The 16,249-nt window shown below is 51.0% G+C and overlaps 1 pseudogene; it reads right to left on the bottom strand.

Annotated features, from left to right (window-relative positions):
- Positions 1 to 3,757: 3,757 nt before the first annotated feature.
- LOC147712172 (uncharacterized) overlaps positions 3,758 to 16,249 on the bottom strand; it is a 33,905-nt pseudogene continuing 21,413 nt past the window's right edge.

The following is a 16,249-nucleotide window of genomic DNA, read 5'->3' as shown; positions in this document are numbered from 1 at the left end:
CGCCTCATACAGTTTAAGGTCCTTCATCGGGCCTACTTTGATAGAGTGAGGCTCTTTCGGATGGGGAGGATCAATGACACCGCCTGCCTGCGATGCCAACACCAACCAGGCGATTTCTTCCACATCATTTGGGGATGCCCCGTGATACAGGAATTTTGGGACGAGGTCTTCAATGAACTGCATGCGATACTAGAGGTGGAGATACCTAAGGACCCCAAACTGGCACTTTTGGGCATGTCAACGGAGGTTGACGTCACACGATACCTCCTCATTTTCCTGCAGCTGGCCCTGGTGGTTGCTAAAAGGGACATTGCGAAAATGTGGGGGGCGCCTGGGAAACCCAACCTGGAGGACTGGAGGAGGGGGTTGGATATGTATATGGCAGCTGAACGTGTTACCTATAAAGCTAGAGGGTGCCCGCGGAAATTCCGTAAAATATGGGCTAAGTGGAGGCACTACCACGGATTGGAGTAGGGGGGTGTAACGGACCGGGGAGCTGGGTGGGTGAGGGGGTGGACCACTGGGTTGGTACTTGTGTTGCAGGTTCTAGCGAATTTACCTCTAGAGGGTACGGGCCAGGGGATTGCCTATATTCAATGGTGACATGACACAGGGGGCCTAATAAGTCACGGATGTCGGGGGGAGGAGGTGGGGAAGGGTGCTATGCTGCTTGGGGGGGGGAAGTGGAGGGCGGGAAGGGGGGCCTCGGATAGAGGCCTCTCAGTTGATCACTTCACTTGTTGTTACGGGGGGGGTGTGCTCGGGGTGAAAATAAAAAAATAAGTTCGTCACACTGTATGCCATGTAACTGAATATTTACAAAAGTTGCGTAATGTCGGAAAGAGCGGAATGTTGACGCTCCCCCGAGATAGCTGGTGCTCCGTATATATGATGTGCCTGATGCAACAATAAAAAGAATTTTTCAAAAGTTTGTAATAGTATGTACTGACCGATCTCCTCGCCGCCCTTCATCTCGAGACATATGCTTCATCATAGTATACTAGTCGGATTCTTCCGCCCTCTCCCTCTGATTCCCTGTATTTGATTATTGCCATGTGTCTGTGTTTTATGTTTAGTTCAGTTCATCAAAATTCCAAAACTAGGGGGGAGGAGCTACGCTAGCAAGCAAGATGGCCGCTTAAGCTCCCAGCTCCGCCGACCTCCGCCAGCAGCTCGTATATCCTGCAAGTTATCCTGATTTCACACCGGACTCTCGTATGTGTGAGGAGTAGCTGACTCTGAAGGCGCATTCCCGAACTTTTTAGCACACCGGGTGACAGAGATATGCCGTGTTTCATTCTTGGCCTACCCCGGAGCTGAAGCCGGGGCCTCGATTTCCAACCCATCCGGGCTGGAATTGAACAACATCGGCTGGAACCTTGGGCTTTGTCCGGTCTCCCAAACGGAGATATAATCTTCCTGTTTTTTGACGGCGACTTCGTATCCTGCCTGCAACACACACGCTACGGCGTGTCACATCATTTGCTGGCCCAGTATCTGACGCCTGGAGACGCAGTAGCTTGCCGTAGGGGTGCGGACGGGAGCCCTGATCAGCGGCGAAGGAGTAACATCGTGAGGTGAGAGCGCCCGTTGTTGGTGTCCGCTCCAGATTTGCCTGCTACCCCGGAGAAGCCGGCCCCCGGGGGTCTGCATCCTGATCTGTTGCTTGTGAGAGGAGATGGAGGGGACAAAAGACATGCCACCGCTCCACGCCGTAATGGCGGCCATTAGAGCGCTCCACTGACAGATCATCGTCAACTACCGAGCACTGTCGGTAACAATGGACGATCTTTGCCGGAGACCGGACAGTGGCTTTTTGCCATAATCGCAGCCAGCGGTGCTACCAACGGAACATCGTATATCCGACTTCGAGGTCCCTGTGCAGGAGCCGGATTCCTTTGGCTCTACGGATTCCTATAATACAGATCGCGCACCCGTGAACATTGTCAGCGTTCCCTGCTTGAGCCCTATCTCGCCGAACATCACTATGGACAACCTTGACTGCCTCAACAAGATCACCTGTGACTATTGGAGAGTTTTATCATCCTGCCACGCTTTTCCTCGCTTGCTTTGTGTAGATTGTGAAATTTACTTCTTTAATTGGCTTGTTCGTACTGACTTGAATTTCCATGAAAGCTTTACCGCTCTCACTGCTGCTGTGGCCTGGGTTACAATTGCTCCAGTGAACACTCGTTCTGGCCAGGGTTAACTAGTGGGGCTTTTCAGGACACGGGACAATAATGTAATCGGTTGCTGGGATTGTGACCTGTGAACTGCGCGAGTCGGGTGTTATGTTTTGTACTTCCCCGGATTGATTGTGTATTTCGGTGCCTTTCTTTTGAATTTGATTCCGGGGGTCACACCTGGCGGGGGGGAGGGGAGTCCGGGAGTGTGTGTTTTTGTTTCTCCTCCTCCGCAGCTTCCTTCTTTTAGGGATGCTTCTGGGCGACAGGCACGCTGCTAGTGGGTTAGGCCGTAGCCATTGCAGGGGTGCAGGGTGGTGGGGGGGTTTGTTATTTTGCCTTTGTTTTGTTCTATGGCCCCTTTTTTCTTCTCTTCTCTCTTTCGGGTATTCCTCTGGGTGACAGGCGCGCTGCTAGTGGGGTAGGCCGTAGCCATTGCGGGGCAGCAGGGTGGGGGGTGTGAGGGGGGTTTGTTATTTTGCCTTTGTTGTGTTCTATGGCCCCTTTTCTTTTTCTCTTTCTCGCAGGGTCTGGTCACGATAACTTTTGGTTTCATCCTGATGTATATGGGTGGGCGGGGTATGGAGTGGGTGGCTGTGATGATAGATAGGCAGCTTAGTTCTTTACCCTTAGTGAACTTACTGGCGCTCGCGTTTTTACTGTTGGCCTATTTTGATCCACGACTGCTTTTACCACCTACCCGCATATTTTATACCTCCGAATGTGTAGCTCCGGCTATCCTGTATCTTCTTCTTTATCTCGTTCTGGGGGGGGGGGTTAAATATAAAATGAAACCTTATTCATATCCTTGATTCGTCTATCCTTTACCGCTGCCGGACCCATGGGTTGTCGGCTGAAGAGCTGTGTGATTGGCATTACTGATCCGTGTTACATACATGTGGTACCGGCCCCTGCTGCTGCAGGGTTACTTTTGTATCTTATGTTGAACGATATAATAAAGGTTTTCAAAAAAAAAAAAAAAATTCCAAAACTAAAACCTACAATACTTGTCTTTTGATTCTGCGTCATGTACAGGACTATATTGCGGGTCGCTTAACCCCCAAACAAGGTGCCGGGGGGCCTGACTGTGAGACGTCATAATGTTTAACCGCATGCGCGCTAGCGGGTTTTCCCGCTGCGCGCTGAAATTTAAAAAATGAGCCTTACGTGACAAAGCCAGCTCGTCATGCGCGCAGTGCAGGTAACGCCCATGACGAGCTGGCTTTGTCACCAGCATCGAAGGGGTTAAATGTCATAGCGGCCGGCCCGCTGGGATGTAGGCTGACAGCTGTGTATTGTGTATGAATATAATAAAGGTTTTTAAAAAAAAAAAAACGATGCAGCACAAAACCTGGTGCATCAGGTATTTTATTTTGACAGTGGGCATGTGATTTGTGCGGGAATGTTTACATGACAGTGGGGAATGAGTAGTGAGTTGACAGTCCTGTTCGCTGAGATGCAAGAGTAGAGTCCACATGGATGTGGTGACCCAGTCCAACAGACAGGTGACATTGCCAAGGAAATGTGGGTAAAGACAGTCCAAACAGTCAATGCGGTAGGGAAGAGGGTTGTCATCATGGCTGGCTCCGTGACTGGCGTGTGGCAGGTGCTTTGCCTCCAGAGACTCCCAGGCTCTTCTTTGGATGCCCCCTAGGTCTTTTTGGTGGTGGGGGGCCTGCTGAATGGCCAGCGGCATCAGAGGTCTCGTCCCTCACTGTTGGCGCAGGGGAGGATGGTGCACTGTCATCCTGCATCACAACAGGAGGGGACGGAGGTGGTGGTTGGGACACAGGCCTGTCCCTCTACAATGCCACTTGCTGGCCCATGAGGTCCACCATATGTCCAAGGCGGTTGTCGATGGACCTCATCAGCAGGATGAGCTCCCTTAAAAGTTCATCCGACCGGCCACTTTGTCCCTGGACCTCTTGGTATGCCTCCACTACTCTGGTAAAGTGGTCCATGGATGGTGTCTACTCCTCCCGAGGTCTGGTGGTGACCCTGGCCCTCCCACCTGCTCTTCTGCCACAGACCTTTTGCCTCACCACTGCTGGTCCACGCACTCTCTCCCTGCCCTCTGCAGTAGTTGCTGTGGGCTGGTCATCCCCTGGGACAGGGAGGGCGCTGCAGGTGGTACTGGTGGTACTAGTGGTAGTGGCGGTGGCGGTGGTGACGGTGGTGGCTGCAGTGGAGGCAGAGGCCGTGACAGCAGGGGTCTGCTGCGCTGTTGTTGCAGCAGACGTGGTGGTAGGGAGGATGGGGTCCTGGGACCTCTGGGTCTGTGGCACACCAGATGGGCCGGGCTGGAGCTCATCGTCCAAACTGTCCTGGGAGTCCACATCTGAGAGTCCATGTGCCGGGGGTGGAGACTGGCTCTGCTGGTCGTTGGTGTGGTCCTCTGCAGTGAGTTCTTCATTACCTGTGGAGTAGGTGGGGAATGGCTAGTGTTGGGCACTGTGCAAGTATTGTGTCAGCTGCATATAAAGGACAGTCTGTACACTACACAAATATGAAGTAACCAGTAGTACAATTCATGGCAACACTGTGTGTAATTTCATGGTGCAGAGGAACATAATTTACTCATACATATTGGATGTCAATGCATTGCATGCAATTGTTGCTGCGTTTCGGGATGCAGGTCTCCCACACACACATCAGGAAGAGTTAAGATAGCTACCTACTGGTTAAGTGAGGGAGAGCAGTCCACCCCCAAACTGTGCTCCAATACAAGATGGATACTGACCTGCAAGTCTGTTTGGTGAACTGTGCAATGGCTGACACATGCTCCTGGGTTGGGAGGCATCCATGCTGCGGGAGTGTGGGACAGGGGGCATGCTGGGAGTGGTGATTCAGGGCTTCCCACCCCCAAACTGTGCTCCAATACAAGATGGATACCGACCTGTAAGTCTGTTTGTTGAACTGTGCAATGGCTGACACTTGCTCCTGGGTGGGGGAGGCCTCCATGCTGCTGGAGTGTGGGATAGGGGGCATGCTGGGAGTGGTGTTTCAGGGCCTCCCATCCCCAAACTGTGCTCCAATACAAGATGGATACCGACCTGTAAGTCTGTTTGTTGAACTGTGCAATGGCTGACACTTGCTCCTGGGTGGGGGAGGCCTCCATACGGCTGGAGTGTGGGACAGGGGGCATGCTGGGAGTGGTGATTCAGGGCCTGCCACCCCCAAACTGTGCTCCAATACAAGATGGATTCCGACCTGTAAGTCTGTTTGTTGAACAGTGCAATGGCTGACACTTGCTCCTGGGTGGGGGGAGGCCTCCATGCTGCTGGGGTGTGGGACAGGAGCATGCTGGTAGTGGTAGTGCAGGCCTCCCACCCCCAAACAAGTCTCCCAGTGAGGATGGCTGCCTACCTGTTAGGTGAGGGTGGACAGTGCAATGACTGACACATGCTCCTGGGTGGGGGAGGCCTCCATGCGGCTGGAGTGTGGGACAGGGGGCATGCTGGGAGTGGTGATTCAGGGCCTCCCACCCCCAAACTGTGCTCCAATACTAGATGGATACCGACCTGTAAGTCTGTTTGTTGAACAGTGCAATGGCTGCCACTTGCTTCTGGGTTGGGGAGGCTTCCATGCTGCTGGAGTGTGGGACAGGGGGCATGCTGGGAGTGGTGATTCAGGGCCTCCCACCCCCAAACTGTGCTCCAATATTAGATGGATACCGACCTGTAAGTCTGTTTGTTGAACTGTGTGATGGCTGACACTTGCTCCTGGGTGGGGGAGGCCTCCATGCTGCTGGGGTGTGGGACAGGGGCATGCCAGTAGTGATAGTGCAGGCCTCCCACCCCCAAACATGTCTCCCAGTGAGGATGGCTGCCTACCTGTTAGGTGAGGGTGGACAGTGCAATGGCTGACACATGCTTCTGGGTGGGGAGGCCTGTATCCTGCTCCGCTGTGGGCCAGGGGGCATGGTGGGAGTGGTAGTGCAGGCCTCCCTCCAACAGACAGGCATCACATGAAAGATAGCTACCCACCTGTTAGGTGAAGGGAACAGTGCAATGGCTAACACATGCTTCTGGGTGGGGAGGCCTCTATCCTGCTCAGTTGTGGGCCAGGGGGCATGGTGGGAGTGGTAGTGCAGTCCTCCCTCCAACAGACAGACATCACAAGAAAGATAGCTAACTACCTGTTAGGTGAAGGGAACTGTGCAATGGCTAATACATGCTTCTAGGAGTACAGACGGAGAGAGCCGTGCTCCATTGTCCTGAGCTGCTTGCCAGGTGAGGAGTAACACTTTCCCCTTAAATTGAAGGAGGAAATCCAGAAGTGAACAGGTGACATTTACCAGTTTTGTTCACTAATGTTTTTTAATCTTTCACAAGAGCAGTAGCAATTAAGTTTATGGGTCCTGAGGAAGCGGCAGGTACCAATGTGGACCTTTAAATGTCCGCAGAAACATGTCGACCAGATAACCCAGTCAGTAGTTATTTGTTTAAACCATCTGACTTTTTTGCACTCTATTTGTATTTATAGTTGGAAGTGCACGACTCCAGAATAAAGTTATATTGCGTTCACTATCCTATTTTATTATCACATTCCTTTATCACTAATCATTTATCACATTTGCACTGCTTTCAGTTACCAATAACATTCACCTATCACCCTACATATTATTTCATCATCACTAACCATCTCCTAATAACAACCTTGGAGTTGGCCAATCTGGACTACCTACTGTGAAGTAGACCATATGATGAATTGGGCGGTACAGGAAGAGTAACTGATGGACACTTAATCACATATGGTATTTGTCCAGTAGTCTGCTTACATTTAGAAGCCTACATATAGCCATCTCCACACACATAGCTTTCTTATCATTCTAGACCCACAGTTATTTTTTCTGTTTTTCATACTTTCAATACTCACCATGGCCCACATAGTCTGGTGCTGTCAGCAAAACATATCCAGTGGATTCAGAATCTTGAAAGGCAACTGGGGTAAAAAGCATATTTCTCCTGAACAAGTAGTTCAGGAAAGACGTAAAGCCCTGAAGGCGGTGGTGAGCCTTCGCCCCACCTCCCCTGCAACAGACATTGAACGGGCTCCCCACCTATTCTCATCAGAGGAGGAAGAAGACAGCGAAACGACACAATCTGGAGTGGACTCAGTGGCCATGCCTTTGGTCATCCCACGAACAGCTGACGATCTGATATAAATGGACCTTTGCAATACAATGAAGGTACCGGGTGGGAGGCGACGTCTTCTGCACGCCGACACAAGCCCTCATAGCACACGCGTCCTCATGCAACCTCAGGCTTAATCTGTCCTTTTACACTTATGCAGACCAGCAGACAGCCATAGATTGCGCGCATAGCCCACACGCCGAGTTACCTTGCGTACACAGGCCCCCACCCCCACAACATATTGTTGCTCTTACGCCAATCGAGAGCTACTTTGGACGTATCACCTTTGACACTAGGTCCCCCGCATTGGGGCTGTTTTTCACCCCACCCCAGTACCCCCCTCCCACCGAACACACCCATACTGCACTGTGTCCTTGCCAATATGCGGCTGAACAGCTGCACAGACGCCCAAGCACAGCGGACAGCGGAGGAACAGATCAGAGCTCAAGACTTCCAAGAGAGCCCAAGTGCCCCTTCAGCCCTATATACCATTCACATATACACCGGCACAACCACTATTCTTACACTGAACATGCATGGCATGCACGCCGCGCGTAAATGATACTCAATATACGCTTACATCAAACGCCACCATGCACAAATTGCGTTCTTGCAAGAGACTCACCTTACGTCAGGAGAAGTGGCAAATTTGCGTAAGCGATGGAGGGGAGTCATATGCACCAATACATATTCGGCCTTTGCTCGGGGCACCCTTATATGGATAAGTCCCGACATTCCATTCCAGGAGTAGTCCCACACCATTGACCCAGACGGTTGATACGTTCTTTTGCAGGGACAGCTGGATGGTCAAACAGTGCTATTGGGGAGCATATATGGGCCCAACGTAGACCAAAGCAAATTCTGGGACACACTCTCCACCCCCTTTAGTACATACACACAAATCCCCTGGATCCTAGGAGGGGACTACACATGCGTACAAAACATAGCGCTGGGCAGATCCAACCGGCATCCCCCATCGCAGTACAGGCAAAACGATTCACAACACTGGTCCCTCCCAGATGCCTGGCGAACTCTGAACCCCACCACCAGACTCTACTCATTCAACTCAATGCCCACAACCTCAGGGTGCACGTAGACTGTTTCCTTTGCTCCTCCAGCATCTTGCCTATCATTTCAAACACGGACTACCTAGGCAGAACTATATCGGACCACGAAGCCCACACAATCACAATCCGATGGCGCCCACCACACCCCCTGTCCCTACTTGGCATCTCCCCAGGGACTTAAGAGATGACCCGGTTTTTAAACAAACTCAGGCAAACCACATGCGCCATTACTTCCAAGAAAACACTGACACAGTCACCACACGTGCAAAAGAGTGGGACACCTTTAAAGTTTTCATAAGAGGCACATGTATGAAAGTCCACCAAGTCTTGGAGCGAGACATCAAAAACGCAGAACAAAACTGGCCACCCTTACAAAAGAGACCAACCCAAACAAAGCCACGCCGGCCCAAATTGCTGACACCAAAACAGCATAGGAGGAAGCGTTAGCAAGCATGCACCGGTATAGTTTAGCTGCATATGCGGCCCGTCCTCACAAAGAGGGTGACAGGGCGGGCACGTTATTGGCGTGGCTCGTCAAACAAGATTCGACCCTCCCGCCAATCACGGCCATACGCAGTGATCAAGACATTCTGTTATACTCACTTGACTCGATCCTGAAGGCCTTTCAAGAACACTACACATTACTATACGCTAGCCTAGCCCAAATACCTGTGGAAACCTTTTCCCATTTCCTAAATTAACACCAACTACCCCAGATAGACCGCAACACCCGCCAAGACCTCGATGAACCCATCAGTGCGACGAAATCAGACAAGCAATGAAGGCGCTAGCTACCTGCAAGGCCCCCGGTTTGGACGGCCTTCCACTAGAATTTTACCGCACCTTCGCATCCCAATTGGTCCCCCAACTGGTGATTCAATTCCAAGCAGCCCTTGACGATGGTGCCTTACCACAATCCATGTGTGAATCAGTTATAGTGTCCCTTCTCAAACCGGATAGGGATCCCCATCCAACTGGGCTCTTATCAGCCCATAGCCCTACTACCTGCGGACTATAAAATCTACAGAAAAATCCTGGCGGATAGATACGCCACTGTCCTTCCACAACTGATCCATCCGGTTCAAAATGGATTTGTGCCGGGTAGAAATACCTCTTAAAACATCCGGCGGCTGTCCACGTACAGGACCAGATACGTGACTGCTTCCCCTGAGCAACACATGGTAATAGGACCCCGCCTCCAAGTTTACACTAAGCTCATCTACTCCACTCCCACCTCGAGACCGTGACTAGGCCCACTCATCTCCGCCCCTTTTTTGGTCCGCCAGGGCACCCAGTTCGGCTGCCCACTCTTCCCCCTACTTTTTGCCATGGTAATGAAGCCTCTGGCAAGGAGTGGGGAACCCTTATTGCCAACTCCACGATGCTGTGTCACTGTAGGCCGATGATGTACTTGTTTACGTCCGAGATATTGCAGCAGGCTTCTCCCCTTTATTACCCATTCTACAAGATTTTAAAGAAGTGGCGGGACTCAGAGTCAACTGGTCCAAATCCACAATTGATACAGAACCTCCCACACACCCGGTAATCCATGCGATCCTACAGATGGGCCCAGGGTGACACCTAGTCACCTCGATATACAGAGCTACACGGACCCTTAAACAGCTCGCTCTTGCACCCCTCAGGGAAAAATGGGAATCCGACTTTCGCAGGCCACTGCATGATAGAGAATGGACCAGGGCACTTGAATATACCAAGAAGGTATCCTGCAACTACCGCTTCAAAAACATACAATTGCACGTCCTGCATCGGGCAACCCTCACTCCCGAAAAACTCCAGAAGTACTTTCCCGAAAGCTCCTTCACCTACCCTAGATGCCCGGAGCCCACCCCCTCATTTCTACACATGGTATGGGACTGTCAATCACTCCACAGCTGCTGGAATACAATCCACACCACCCTCAGAACGGTCACAGGACTTCAAGACCGCTACACATAGGAAGCTAGCTCCCTTGGTATCTGTTAGTGTCACAAACACATGAAAGAAGAAATGCTCTTTGCCTCCTTAGTGCTCCTCCTGGCCAAACGATGCATCACTATGCACTGGAAGTCACCGGAAGGCCCTCCGCTGGCGGCATGGGTGGGTGCTGTCAAAAAATGGGGCGCAGCGGAATACTTCGAGTAGAGGAAGTCTAGGGAACCCGTAAACATCCAATCTCCATGCCCTGGGCTATGTTACTCCACTCCTTTACATAAGAAACACTAACAGTGGCAGGAACACGGATGGTCGGTTCTCCCAGAGCGCCTATAGCCCCTGCGGCTGCCCGGGTGTACGTACGAAAGGTCCAGACACCCGACAGGCCACAACTAATGGCCACCAATGAACCATCACCACACCCTCATACAGACAGCTTCCAGCGATCCCCTTCCCCCCTCTGTACCTGCGCAACTCCAACACGACACCCCGCAATAGTGCAACATTCAGGCGATCAACTACACACAAACACAATTAATTAATTGTGGGTTTGTAATGCTCTAGAATCGACTCCCGAAGGAGTATCTCTGCGCAGTAGACCACTGGGGAACCCGTCCTGGCTTTCCCTGTGAGATGGTCCCTACTGGGTATCTCCAAGGTGAAACCAGGCATCCCCGGCATATGTGGGGGGCTGTTGTGGAGATGAGGCAAGCTAATGCCCAGAGTTGCCGAGTGTGATCCCTGGTTAGAGTAGGCACCGAGGTGAGAATTATCGAGTCTGCTGACCCTGGTCCACGACCCTGCCACGTCGGGAATTGAACCCTGGTCCCGGGCCGTCCTCTGCTCTCGGGTCTGCCGCCTCTAACCAGTGAGCCACACCACTCCATTGAGACACATATAAGACACAGTGCATCCCAGTTCTATACCCCAAGTTTGTTCAAGGTTAGAATGCGGCTGACACCCCATAACCCCTACGATAAAATGTGAAAGGGGGAAAATACACCTCACATCCCCAGCATGGCACAGCGATCACCCTGCATGAACGTTAAATGTATGTTGACACAGGCCTCTAAGGGCCATTACCAATTAAAAGACTGAGTGGGGGATCTAAAACCTTGAAATGATATACTCTTATGCCAATATATGATATGCCTGTGCAATTTCACTTGTACGCCAATACCATCGTCAATGATAGATGTGATATATAGGTAATCATTTCAAATGCCCAATTTTTTTTTTACAAAAAAAGCATGCGTCTCTCACTAACGCACCTTATCCAGCGCCCCCGCCTTTTGCAGTTTGTCTGATCTCCTTAGACACCTCTCTATCACTAAAATACATTGCAGCAGCATCAAAGAGCAGTACTGATGGTCTGCAAATCCCTGAGGCAGAAATAATAGTCTCACTGGGAAAAGTGAAAATGATTCCTGTAGTACGGTTAATAATTGTATGAGTGCAGTGAGTAGATGGATGTTCAGCAATTGCTTAAAGCTTAATTCTTAAAAAACAGAGGTTATTCAATTCGGCAATAATCCGTCCATCTGGTCTCCTAACTGGTGACCTTCTGACTTGGGCACGGCACCTACGCCAATATCCAAAGAACAAAATGTGGGGTTCCTGTTGGATGGGGAATTAAAATATAAAGAAGTCAACAAAATTACTTCCTCCTCCATCCACTGGCTTAGAATTGTTAAACAAGCATTGGAAATGCAATAGGTCTCGCATTAGAAAAGTTGGAGCTATTGGTCTTGTAAATGTTTTTTTTATTTATGTGTTGTTTTTGAAAATAGCTAAATTAATAGCTTTGTCATTTACAATGCCAATAGTTATAACTTTTGCAAATGTGACACCTATAGCATTTGTAATGCAACATGTTTTGTATTTACGTGACTTAGATGTATTGATATTACAAATAACAATGGCTTTTAATTTTTGTAAATAATTAATACTTAAATAATTTATTTAATTTATAATGGCAATAGGTTAAACGTTTGTAAATAACTTTTGTGAAGATTATGTTCAGTGTATTTTATTGTGACAAAAATCCAAGAACATTGCATTTGCACCTACACACACACAGAGCCACACACATATAAATGTGGTGGTGGTGGATCTGGGGGATATGGTGGTGGATGTGGTGGTGGTGGTGGATGTGGTGGTGGATGTGGGGGTGGATGTGGTGGTGGATGTGGTGGTGATGTGGTGGATGTGGTGGTTGTGGATGTGGTGAAAGTGTTGGTGGATGTGGTGGTGGAAGTGCTGGTGGTGGGTGTGGTGGATGTGGTGGTGGTGGATGCGGTGGTGGATGAGGTGGCGGATGTGCTGGTGGATGTGGTGGTGGTGGTGGATGCGGTGGTGGATGCGGTGGTGGATGTGGTGGTGGATGTGGTGGTGGATGTGGTCAAGTCAAGTCAAGTCAAATAATTTATATAGCGCACTACATACCCAGAGGGTCTCAAGGCGCTTGATGGGGTGGGGAATTACTTGTCGAATATCCAGGTTTTCAGTTGCTTTCTGAATGCTAGATGGTTCTGAGTGAGGCGAAGGTGAGTGGGAAGTGAGTTCCAGGTTTTAGCTGCCAGGTAGGAGAAGGATCTTCCTCCCATATTAGTCTTGTTGATGCGAGGTACAGTGGCATGGGCTTGGTTGGAGGAGCGTAGTTGGCGGGGGGGGGGTGTAGAAGGAAAGTCGAGTGTTGAGGCATTCGGGTCCAAGTTCGTAGAGTGCTTTTTGTGCGTGGGTTAGGAGGCGGAATGTTATCCTCTTCTTGACGGGGAGCCAGTGGAGGTCTTTCAGGTGACCAGATATGTGGTCGTTACGCGGGATGTCTAGTATGAGTCTGGCTGAAGCGTTCTGGATGCGTTGGAGTTTTTTCTGAAGTTTTGCGGTGGTGCCGGCGTACAGGGTGTTCCCGTAGTCTAGGCGACTCGTGACCAGTGCGTGGGTAACCGTTTTTCTGGTTTCGGTGGGGATCCAGCGAAATGTTTTTTTGAGCATGCGAAGAATGTTGAAGCAAGATGATGAAACGGCGTTGACTTGTCTGTTCATCGAGAGAGAGGAGTCCAGGATGACTCCTAGGTTCCGTGCGTGGTCCGTCGGGATGGGTGCTTTTCCAAGGGCCTCTGGCCACCAAGAGTCGTCCCAGGCGGAGGGAGAGGTACCTAAGATAAGGACTTCTGTTTAGTCTGAGTTCAGTTTCAGACGGCTGTGCTTCATCCACTCAGCAACTTCTTCCATTCCTTCATGTAGGTTGTTTTTGGGGGTGGACGGGTCTTTGGTGAGTGAGAGGATCAGTTGAGTGTCATCAGCGTAGGAGATGATGTTGAGGTTGTGTTGGCGTGCGATGGTCGCGAGGGGGCTCATGTATACGTTGAAGAGGGTGGGGCTGAGTGAGGATCCTTGTGGAACTCCGCAAGTGACTTCAGTTGCCTCTGACTTGAATGGTGGGAGGTGGACTCTTTGAGTTCTTCCAGCAAGGAACGAGGAGATCCATTCCAGTGCTTTTCCTTGGATTCCGATGTTTCTGAGGCGTTGTAGGAGGGTGCTATGACAGACTGTGTCGAAGGCTGCGGAGAGATCAAGGAGGATGAGGGCGACTGTGTCTCCATTGTCCAGTAGAGTACGAATGTCGTCTGTAGCTGCGATGAGGGCGGTCTCAGTGCTGTGTTAGGCTCGGAAGCCGGACTGTGAGGAGTCGAGGGATTTGTTGGTTTCGAGGAAGGCGGCGAGCTGGGTGTTGACAGCTTTCTCGATGACTTTGGCCGGGAAAGGTAGTAGCGAGATGGGGCGGTAGTTTTTTAGTTCGGTGGGGTCGGCTGTGGGTTTTTTCAGGAGGGCGCTGAGTTCGGCGTGTTTCCAGCTTTCCGGGAAGGTGGCGGAGTTGAAGGAGCAGTTGATGACGTTCCGGAGGTGAGGTGCTATGATGGAGTCTACTTTGTTGAAGATGTGGTGAGGGCATGGGTCTGTAGGGGAGCCAGAGTGAATGGTGTTCATCAGGCGGATGGTGTCCTCGTGGAGATAGGGATCCAGTCGTTAAGGATGTTCGAGGGGGGTGAGGGTACGGCAGAAGGTTGTGAGGGTTGGTCTCTGGGTTGGTTGTCGAAGCTGTTGTGGATGTCTGCGATTTTGTCGTGGAAGAACGAGGCTAGGGAGTCGCAAAGGGTTTGAGAGGGAGTGATGTCGTTGGAGTTGGCAGAGGGGTTGGTAAATTCTTTGATGATGTTGAATAGTTCCTTGCTGTTGTGGGCGTTGTTGTCTAGTCGGTCTTTAAGTGCAGCTTTCTTGGCAGTCCGGATCAGATGGTGGTGTGTGCGGGTGGCGTTTTTGAAGGCGTCCTTGGTGCTGGTGTTCGGGTCTTTTTTCCAGGCCTTCTCGAGGGAGCGACAGAGTTTCTTGGATTTCTTAAGACCATCGTTGAACCAGGGAGCGTTTTCGCGGTCTGGTTTGTTTTGACGTTTTTTCAGAGGTGCTAGGTTGTCGGCGCTGTTGGTTAGCCATTGAGTGAAGTTAATGGCTGCTTGGTTGGGGTTCGAAGAGTGGGCAGGGGGGTTTTGAAGAAGCGAGGAGGAGATCTGGTCGATGGTGATTTTGTTCCAGTTTCTTCGTAGAGTGGGTTGAGGATGGTTGTGGGTTGTGGCCTATTTGTAGACAAAGTGAACGCAGCTGTGGTCCGTCCATTGGAGAGCTGTGGTGTGACTGACGGAGATATGTTTGCTGGAGGTGAAAATGGGGTATTGTGTGTGGCCTGCGTGATGAGTGGGGGTGTTAACAAGTTGTTTGAGTCCAAGGTTGGCGAGGTTGTCCATTAAGGTGGTGGTGTTGCTGTCGTTGCTCTTTTCTAGATGAAAATTGAGGTCTCCCAGTAGAATGTAGTCCTCGGAGGGGAGGGCGTGAGGGGTGATAAAGTCAGTGATGTCTTCACTGAATTGTGCACGGGGTCCTGGTGGCCTGTAGAGGAGGGTACCTCTGAGAGTGGTCTTGGGGTCAGTGTGGATCTGGAAGTGAAGGTGTTCGGAGCTAGTGAGGTTGACGTCTGAGCTGGTTGAGATGCGGATGGAATTCTTATGGACGATGGCGATGCCTCCTCCTGTTTGCTTGGTGCGGTCTTTACGAATAATCTTGTATCCTTCCGGGATGGGAATGGTGATGTCTGGGGCTAAGAAGGCGTTCATCCATGTTTCTGTTAGGAAGGCGACGTCCGGGGAGATGGTGTCTAGAAAATTCCAAAGGTTGATGGCGTGTCTGTGGACCGAGCGGGTGTTGAGCAGGATGCATTTAAGGTGGTTGGTGTCAGATTTCTGTTCGGTGTTCGTGGATGTGGAGTTGGTCTTGGTGCCGTCAAATTTGCAGGAGTTACATGTGAAGGGTCCATGGGTGTGTCCCGGGGCGGCTTGAACGCAGGTGGGGAGGCGGCCGGGATTAAGGGCTAAGAGGGTGGAGGCGTCATATGTAGTGCGGTTGGGGTGGGTGGTACGGGGGCCAGGGGGTCTGGCGCAGGGCGCGGGCTTGGCGCGGACGGGCGTAGACGGGCTTACCTTTGGCGCACCTTGGGCGCGGCCGCAGCTCGTGGACGCTGCGCGTTGGGACATCAGGCATAAATGAAGTTTGGAGGGGGCGAAGCGTGGGAGGGTCAGCTGGGAGGCGGGGTCTGGGAGGAGACACGGGTAAAAGTAAAAACAAACTGAAATGGCCGCCCGGTAAGAAATCGAAACTGGGGCACAGCCGGAGCTTGAGTCAATGAATCTTGATACAAAGTAGACAAAGAGACGCTTCACCAACAATTACATCAGCCGCTATGCAGTTAATTACAATGAAGCAATGCGAGCAAAAACGATACCAAGCGCTCAGCCGCTATGCATTTAATTACAATAAAGCAATGCGAGCAAAAACGATACCAAGCGCTGTGAAATGAGCTATGCGCTGTAACAGGGCG

Source organism: Lissotriton vulgaris, chromosome 5 (genome assembly GCF_964263255.1).
Source record: "Lissotriton vulgaris chromosome 5, aLisVul1.2, whole genome shotgun sequence".
Classification (NCBI taxonomy): domain Eukaryota; kingdom Metazoa; phylum Chordata; class Amphibia; order Caudata; family Salamandridae; genus Lissotriton; species Lissotriton vulgaris.
This window is presented reverse-complemented; position numbering and strand designations above follow the sequence as displayed.